The sequence below is a fragment of the Phocoena phocoena genome, chromosome 1, assembly GCF_963924675.1.
Source record: "Phocoena phocoena chromosome 1, mPhoPho1.1, whole genome shotgun sequence".
Lineage (NCBI taxonomy): Eukaryota > Metazoa > Chordata > Mammalia > Artiodactyla > Phocoenidae > Phocoena > Phocoena phocoena.
In genome coordinates, this window is record NC_089219.1 from 7099631 (window position 1) to 7108735 (window position 9105).

Genomic DNA, 9105 nt, shown 5'->3' on the forward strand with positions numbered 1-9105 from the left:
CAAGACTGGGTGAGGAATGTAAATTACCCCCTTATTATTTGGAGGTTTTATGTCCCCCAGCGGGTGGGGGGAACCTAACCTGTAAGACTTTTAAAGATTTTCCTCACTCCTGTTTCGGGGTGGGTCATGTTCTGACGAATGTTACACACGAGAGGGTCTCACTTATACAGATCCCAGCCTTATCGCCTTGACCCAGCCGTCTCCCACAGACGCTGGACAAATCACCGGGGTCCTTGCCATCTCTCTGCACCTCCCGCCCCCACAGCTCCCTAAACCTTGACCCCACCCTTCTTTCCTCTCAGCCCGGAGCCTTGTGGCCTGTACAGTTTTGAAACTCCCGTTCTATTTTATGATGGTTGATAATAGTCACCTAATAAAGGAAAGTTTATTAAAATACACAAACACTTCGGAATCCCTCTTTGTGCTTTGGGGGAAGGGAAAAGGACGGGTCCATGGTCTTCAACAGATAATTGGGTGGTTCCCCCCGCCCGACCCCTTAGCAGAGGGTGGGATGCCAGCTGGAGCCCCGGATGGAGGAGAACGAGAATCCCAGAGGGGTGATCCTAGACCATCCCCATCCTTTTCCAGAAGTTTCTGAGCCTGCAGCTCAGAGTAAGGGAACTGCTGACCTAGTAGAAAGGATTCTGCACGTCAGCAAGCGCCTCTGGCTTGTCGTTGAGTTGACTGGGCTTTTTGGAGCCCGGATGTGGGCTCGGAGCCCAAGCGCTGGGCACTCAGTGGAAGGAGGTGGTCCTTCATTCGTCTTTGTGTCCCCAGAGCCAAGTGCACAGGGATGCTGAGTGAACCCGTTCTGCCAGCTGCTGTGGGAAGAGTCCCCCCACTCCACACCCCAGCAGAGAAGACAGGAAATTCCGGCTTAGAGGATTGGCGAGTGATAAAGAGTCAAGAGGTTTACTAGATATGATCCATGACTGGTTTCCAAAGAATTAGCGAGTGCATCCAGCTCCCTGTGGGCACTTTAAATCCTAAAGGCATGTCAGGATCTGGTGGTGCTGGGAAAAGGACCCTGGTCTGAGGGCCCAAGACCCCTGGCACCAAGGTCCCGTGTCCCTTTCTCTGAGAGCCTCCTGGCCAGCTTTCCTCAGGCCACCTGCGTCAGCCCCAGCTGGGAGGTGTTTTTTAAGATGCTCATCTCAGTGCCCTGCCTGAGATGGACTGAATCAACATTTCTGGGGCCGGGGCCAGGCCCGGGAATGTGCAGTTCTCTCCAACTCCCCAAGTGACCTTGTCTAAGACAGTTTGGAGACCGCTTCTGGCCACCGGGTCAGCTCTGCCTCCGGAAAAGCTGCAGGGTAAAGGGAAATTCTTTCGGTGTATGGCTGGGTTGGACCTGCGATGAGCACGTGACCTCCTGAGTCAGACCTGGGTCCCAGTGTTGCTGTGACCCTCACGAGCCGTGTGATCTGGGATGAGCCTCTGCAAAATGACAGTCACCGTAGTGCCCACCTTGGAGGAGGGGAGCAAGAGCACAATAAAGCTTGAGAACAGGGCCGGGCCTATTAACAAGCAGGCGAACAAATGCCTTCCTAGCTCCTGCACTTCTGGAAAATGGCAGCTCCCGGATTGGAACCGGTCTCTGAGAATGAACCGAACATTCCTCAACCAACCTCCTGACAAATACTCTTTCTTCCCAGGTAAAGTCTCCAGAGATCAAGGTGCGTATTGAGAAAAGGGACCCCTAGATGCCTTCCCCACATGCAGTTGGAGGAAAAGCGGGGGTGGTGGGGGGCTGAAATTATTTTTAGATTGGAGTTCATGTCTGGGTTGGAACTCCGGCTTGCTTAGGAGGGGATGGCAGGGGGAGGAGAAGGGTGAGGCGGAGGGGGCAGGGCAGGGGGCGGCAGTAGAAGCACAGGGAAAATAAGGGCCTTTGTGCTGCTGGGAGACTTCTAGGGGAGCAGGGTTTTATGTTGAAGGGAGTGGTCTTAATAAAACCACCGTGCAGACTGGCCCATGTGGTTGTAATTAATACCCTGCCTTCGAGCAGGTAGCAGGCTCTTGGCTTTGCCATAGATGGCAAGAGCCCCCTCCTTCTGCCGTCCATCTCCCGCACACGGCTTCCCACCCGCCCGCCCTCCAGCTCCTCCGCGGCGAGACGAGGAATGTGGATTTACTGAACCATAAAGTATGCAGAGGGAGCTGGGGAGGGGGCCGAAGACAGAGCAATTAGTTCATGCTCCAGTCCAGACACCCAAACATGGTTGGAGGCCAGCTGCAAGGAATATTTGAAATAAATGAGCTGCCTGGGGCCAGGAGTTTGCTGTGTTTTCTGTGCGGGGCCATGGCAACCAGGGAGGAAACCATGAGCTAGGGATTGGGCTCTAGAATCAACAAATGATGTCCTGGCCTAGCGAGCTTGGAGGAAGCCGCTCAGGGCACTCTGAGGGTTTCTTGGGGTTCAGCTGCCGCCGGGCAGGACTGCCCGAGCATCCTCCTGATGTACTCGGCAGAATCCTGTCCCAGCTTTGGCCCTCCGCGCCCTCCATGGGGCTCTGACTTTTTCTTTTCTTTCTTTCTTTCTTTCTCTCTCTTTCTTTTATTTCTTTCTCTCTCTCTCTCTCTTTCTTTCTTTCTCTCTTTCTCTCTCTCTCTCTTTTTTTTTCTCTCTCTCTCTTTCTTTTCTTTCTTTCTTTCTTCTTTCTCTCTCTCTCTCTCTTTCTTTCTAAAAGAGAAAGCTAACGCTTCTCTGGAACTTTTCTTCCTGAGCCAGAGAACAGCTGCTGGTCTGATAATGCCATTCCTGGGCAGAGGGGATGTTCCTGCCAGAAAAGCCCAGACCGAGGGCAGCTGGCTAGATGGAAGGTGGCACTGACCTTGCCCCGGGTCTGTCTTCCCACCCAGCCCAGCGGCAGCCTGTTTGGGTCTACTTTGTAAGCAGAAAAGGCAAAGGCCTCATGAATCCCTTCCCTGGCTCTTCTGAGGGTGGACCTTCCAGCCGCCCCTAAGAATGTGTTTTAGAGAAGCACAGGAGTAAGAAGACCTAGTCTGGGGACCTTAAGGTGGCCCTGGGGAGAAAGCAAAATCTCAGAAGCTTTGATGCAGTAGGTGGAGCCTGGGAATCTGCATCTTGAAACACCCTGTAGCTGATTTTGAGACGTTGTCCCCTGGGGCCCCAGACTCTTCTGCAGAGTTGGACCCATACAGAACCCCCTGCTGGCCCCCGTTTCCTTCAGAGACCTGCAAGGGGCCGTGACCCAGAGAAGCTTGGCGAGCACTGGTGTGGGAGGTTCCATGGGAATCAGCTCCACCCACTGTTTCAGAGCGTGAGCAACAGCCCCAGAGAGCTCACGCAGGCGCAGAGGCCCTTGTCTCGGAGGAGTGAACGGAGTGGGTCCAAGGGGAGGCACCGGAGTGGGGGCGGGGAAACCTCAGGCCCGGGCTCTTGCCCCGAGCCTCGCTTTCCGCAGGGAAATCAGCCCCCGGAAAGCTGAACCAGGAGCTGAGAGGCGCCATTGCCTTCCATCAGGGCTGGACACTCCGGAGATGCTCTCGCCTCCTTCCCACAAGCTCAGCGCCCACCCAGACCGGCGACCCCCCGGCCCGCCCCTGTCTCTTCACGGCATAGGGAGCAGACGTTCCGTTCCCCCTCCCACCTGCACCCCCCAGGCCCCATCTTTTGAAAAATTTTCAACCAGAGCCCGTTTATGAAGTACCTTCCCAATGATTTCAGTTAAGCAAAGCCACCGTTGGGGCTGCTGCTGACTGCAGGTAGAGGGCTGGCATCAGGCGGCCAAAGTGGGACCAGGACGGAAAAGCAGGGAAGAAAGGGTGAGGGTTTTTTCAGCCAAAAAGCAAAGAACCTCACCTTCCTGCTGGTTGGCGTGTTGACAGGGGAAGGGCCTGGACTCCGGAGCCAGGACAGCCCGGGATTCATGCCCAGTTACCCTCCTGGCTGCCCGAAAGGGAACGAGAACCCCAGGAGCCTTGTTGTCCCCATCTGTGAAGTGAGGACAATACTTTCCTCCCGGGGGGATCCACTGAGACACCGTGTGTTTAGGGCGGGCACATCAGGGAACGTGGTACAAGGCATCCCTGCCTCTCCGCTTTCCAGCCGGCTCTTTTTAAAAATTGAGGTGAAATACACATAACATCAAATTCACCATTTTAACGTACGTCTGTAAAAAACTTAGAGCACGGCCCTGCCCATAGTAAGGGGTCAGTAAAAGCAGCCGATGTGATTATTCACACACCGCCTGGGGCGCCCAGAGATTCTTGTCTGTGCTACAAAATCTCCCGAAGCCGCTGTCAGAAACGAGACTTTCCCGGGAGGGCATCTTGCAGGGAAATTGCCTGGGCCTGGGAGCTCCTGTCCTCCTGGATGGAAATGAGGTCACTTTTCTAAAAACCAGTCTCATAATCAGGGCGGCAGGCTACCCAGCACTTACGAGCTGCGTGGTCTCGCTCACTCTCTCTGACCCCCAATCTCCACATTGTGTTAGTGTTTGGAGGCTGCCACAGTGAGTTACCAGACACCGGGGGGTTTAAAACAACACATTTATTCTTTTACAGTTCTGGAAGCCAGACGTCTAAAATCAAGGTGTGGACAGAGCCGTGTTCCCTCTGGAGGCTCTCGGGGAGAAGCCTTCCTGCCTCTCCCAGCATCTGGTGGCTTCAGGCTTTCCCCGGCTTGGGGCTGCATCCCTCCAATCTCTGTCCCCGTTGTCACATGCCCTTCTCCCCTCTGTGTCTCCGTGTCTATCTTATAAGGACAATTGTCCCTGGGTTTAGAGCCCACCTGGATTATCCAGGATGAAATCATCTTCAGATCCTTAATTCGATGGCATCTAAGGCTCTTTTTCCAAAGAAAGTCACATTCACAGGTTCCAGGGTTGGGACGCAGACCTATCTTTCTACCATTCAACCGTCTACACACATCTCTAGAGCAGAGTTCATAATAATACCCACTCATAGAGTGACGATGAGGCTTTATGAAATGATGAAGGTGGTAAACAGCCCAGTGCCAGACCTGTGAGGGGTGCTTCCAAAAAGGCAAGAATTCCCAGAGTTACTAGCTACGGTAGCATGGCCCTCCTGTCCCAGCCTCTGATGGCCAGTCCCACGAGAGCAGACCTGCTCTGGAATCGATGGGTGTCTTCTATGAGGTAGGTGCCCAGGCTGTGTGTGGAAACCACAGCGGATGTGGAGAGAACTTGAAGCGTGACCACAGACAGAGGATGTGGCCCCTCTCTCTGGGTCTCCCTCTGAGCGGCTATAGTGAGCGGGTCGCAAGGTCTGGAAAGGCGTGGACATTGCTCAGGGGTCATCGGAAACCGAGCCAGGGATGGGAGGCCCGAGTGCCAAGTTCCCCGTGGGGTCTTACTGCCCACTTTCCTCCATCTTTCTCTGGGACAGGGTGCGGTGGGGGGAGGCAGCTCGCATCCCTGCAGCCTCTCCAGCCAGGCCCCGCTTGTGCTGATCTGTACAAGGAAATGGAATGTGAACCCCGGGCTATTTAAAGAGCAAGAGAGACGGGGGCGAGGCTGGGACCGGGCCAAGCAGGGTGTCTCAGGTCGGCCCAGGGCTCCTCTTTGCACATGGTTTGATTTACTGGAGGGCTGCGAGCAACTCCAACTTCAGACAGAGAGCTATTTGAAGCAGCTGCCAGATGTTGTGTCTGAGCTGGGTTTTTACAACTTGCTTACTGGTTAGCAGCCTGCCTCCCGCTGGAGTGCATCTCGCCCCAGCGGCTTCGGGGGCCCTGGCACTGGCCCACGGGCCTTTGTTCAGCGGCTTTGCCACTTCCCCCCGCGCAGCCCAGGCCTGCTCTTCCTCGAGTGGAGCGAGAGTGGGAGTCCGATTTCCAAAGCATCCAACCCACCTGGGGTGGCAGCGTGGCCCTGACTTCAGGGCATCTTGCAGGCACCCGAGGCTTGTGGAATGTTCCCCCGGTATAGGCAGGGTCTAAAACCAACCTCGAGACCCCAAGGACAGCTCTGCAGTGAGCGCCCCTTGGAGCAGGCCCTAGTGCCAGGGCTGTCCCCTGGAAGGCGTGGACACAGACCTCACCCTTTCTTCCCTGCTTTTCCGTCCTGGTCCCACTTTGGCCACCTGATGCCAGCCTCTTCAAATGGAGCACAGAAGGCCACAGGGGACCAGGGCTGAGACCACAGTTCATTTTAGGGGGCTGGTTCTGAAAGGTTCCCAAACCTCTGGAAATCCCAGTGAACCAGGGAAGTTCCAGGGAGGCACCAGTAAGACCAACCTTTGGATGGAGGCCACCGTGTCAGGCCAGAGGCCAACCCCATTAAGCAGGCCAAGATGTCCCAGCATGAGACTGTTGGGGTCCACAGGACTCAGAGTTAGGGGGTGTTTCTCATCCCCTCTCCCCACCGAGGAGGCCTGTGGCGAGAGTCACGTGATCCAAGTGTTCACTTCCTGAGGCCACTTGGAGTGATTTCTCAGAAGTCTGCTCTGGAGGGGATGAGAGGTGGGGATCGGAGGAGGCGGGAGGGAGGGGGGCAGGGAGGGAGGCTGTGCAACTAATCTTGTTGCATGTGAAAGCACACTCGTGTCCGTCCAGGAATCCCGAAGGCCGCCAAAGTGGACAGAGTGTTCAGTCCCCTCCTGAACGCGCCAGAAATGTCTTGTCCACTGGGCAAGAAAACATCCTCTGCTAGCGCGCCCGTGTCTGGCTCGCCCTCCTCGAATGAAACGCCTCTGAGGGCTGTGCTGGGAGGGGCGGGGCGGGGTGGGTGGGTGATGGGATGCGGGGAAGGGGAAGCAGGTCGCCGGCCTACCTCCCTGGGGTACAACGGGAGACTCCCCAGCCTGCCCGCCAGCCCTCAGGCACCCACCTCTGCACCACCCATTTGCAGCCCTGCTCGCTTTGAACTTCTGAATCTTCCAGAGAACCAGAGAGAGATGGCGACCAGGGTGCCCTCTCCCAAGAGCCCGTGTGCCCAGTCCAGAAATGGTGGCAGAATTTAGGAAGTCCCCAGGCCTGCCCACCGTAGGGTGAAGCCCGCGACAGTCTACAGACGCACAGAGAGACCCGGGCAAGGGGGCGGAAGGGCTGGGGTTTGGGATTTAGATTCAGAATATCAGTTGCCAACCCCGTGTCGCGCTCCTATGGAGCCTCAGCTTCCTCTCCTGTAAAGTGGGAATAATGATACCTTCTAGCCAAGCTCATGGTGTTGCAAAAATCAAACGAGGCCTGGGTGTGGGGCAAAGCCTGGAGAAGCTGCAAAGCCCAAGCATGCCCGAGGTCTGATTGTTGTAATATGTTTACAAGAAAGTGGGGAAAATAAGCATCTTAGATAAGCCTGCCCCTCCCAGAAAGCACCCGTCCTTCTGGTCCTGTGGCTTCTCCTCATGTACCCTGCAGCCATCCCTGGAAGCTGGAGATCCCCTCTGAGTATACCCCACCCGTAGCTTCCTGGAAGGGTGAGCTGGGGATGAACTGAAGCAGCAGCCTGCCCAGACTCACCTCTGGAGGACAGGCCCTTGAAGTCATCCTGGCCACCTAGGAGGGAGAAAAGCAACCTCTTACTGCAGGAGGCCCTGTGGGAATGAGGAGAAGAGGCACCACAGCCTTTGTCATCCCATTAGGCAAGCCCATCTTGACCCCTTGTCTGTGCCAGACACGTGGGGACACCAGGGATTCAGACTCAGAAAAACTTGGGAGATGGGGCTCTGCATCCAAGTGAGGCAGAGTGAGGAGCAATGGACTCCACCAGGTGATCAGGCCAAGGATGCCCTAGCAGGGTTTTGAAGGATGAATAGGAGTTTTCTGGGGGGAAGGGGAATGAGTTCATTTGTGTAGGTTCCTCTGTAAAATAGGGATGGTGATAGGACCTGCCTCATTGAGTGGCTCTTTGTAAGGTACAGGATTCAGTTTCTGGCACACAGTGAGTGCCATTTAAGTGCTGGGTAGAAACAGTAATACTACTACTGCTGATAATAATAATGCTGTCTAAGCTCACAGCCTCTCTGCCTCCCACGGGCAGCCCCCTGAAGGAACCTTAAACCCGGAACTTCAGGAATCCGGGGTCCTTTATTCTGCTTGCGTACAGAAGTTCTTCCAGCTTTGGGCAGCTCCTGGTCTAGGCTCTGGCTCTGAATTCCCCTGGGTGCTCCAGTCTCAAAACCCACCAGAGTCTATACTCCTGAGAAGAGCCCAGGCTTATCTGTGTGGCTCCTTTAGCCCCGCCCTTTGGTGTCTGGTTTGTCTGGGAGCATCACGGTGGCTGCGTGGAGCCCGCTCAGGGCAGTGCAGAGTGTCCCGGGAAGGGGGTCCTGTGCTCCCAGACCTCTTCTGAGCACGGTGACTGTTCCCTCGGGCACCGGGGCTGTCAGTGGGTCAGCCCCCAGCGATGTTGCTGCTGTACCTTGGGGTGTGTTCGGGGGAACAGGGCCCAGCATCCCCAGGTGAATTGAGGCTGCCTTTCCCCTAGAGTCGTTCCTGAGCGGGAGTCCAGGAGGAGCTGGGGTCTGCCTCTCCTGATGGATGTGGGTTCAAAAAAGGACTTAGAGGGCTTCCCTGGAGGTGCAGTGGTTGAGAGTCCGCCTGCCGATGCAGGGGACACGGGTTCGTGCCCAGGTCCGGGAAGATCCCACATGCTGCGGAGCGGCTGGGCCTGTGAGCCATGGCCGCTGAGCCTGTGCTCCGCAACGGGAGAGGCCAAAACAGTGAGAGGCCCGCGTACCGCAAAAAAAAAAAAAAAAAAAAGGACTTCGAGTGGAGACCTGGGCTCCAGCCTCAGCTCTGCTACTGGTTGGTGCTTCTAGGGAAATGACCCATTTCTCTGAGCCTCTGCAGCCACCCTCCAAAGCAGGTGTGATCACAATGTCTACATCTAAGCAAAAACGCAATGCTGAGATCTCGCCCTGTGCCAGCAGACTCTCTTTGCACACATTAACACGTGCGATCCCGTCAGCAGCCCTCTGTGGCAGGAGCTGCCATGACCTCAGATGCTCAGAGAGGCTCATTCCCTTGCCCAAGGTCACACAGCTGAAGTGGTGAGGCCAGAATTCAAAATCAGGCCTCCCTGACACCAAACCCTGGACTCGTCACCCCAGGCTCTACCGCCTCTCTCAAGAAGTCGAGAGCTTTCTGCCACCCCTGCAGCCATGCTCCCAGTCATT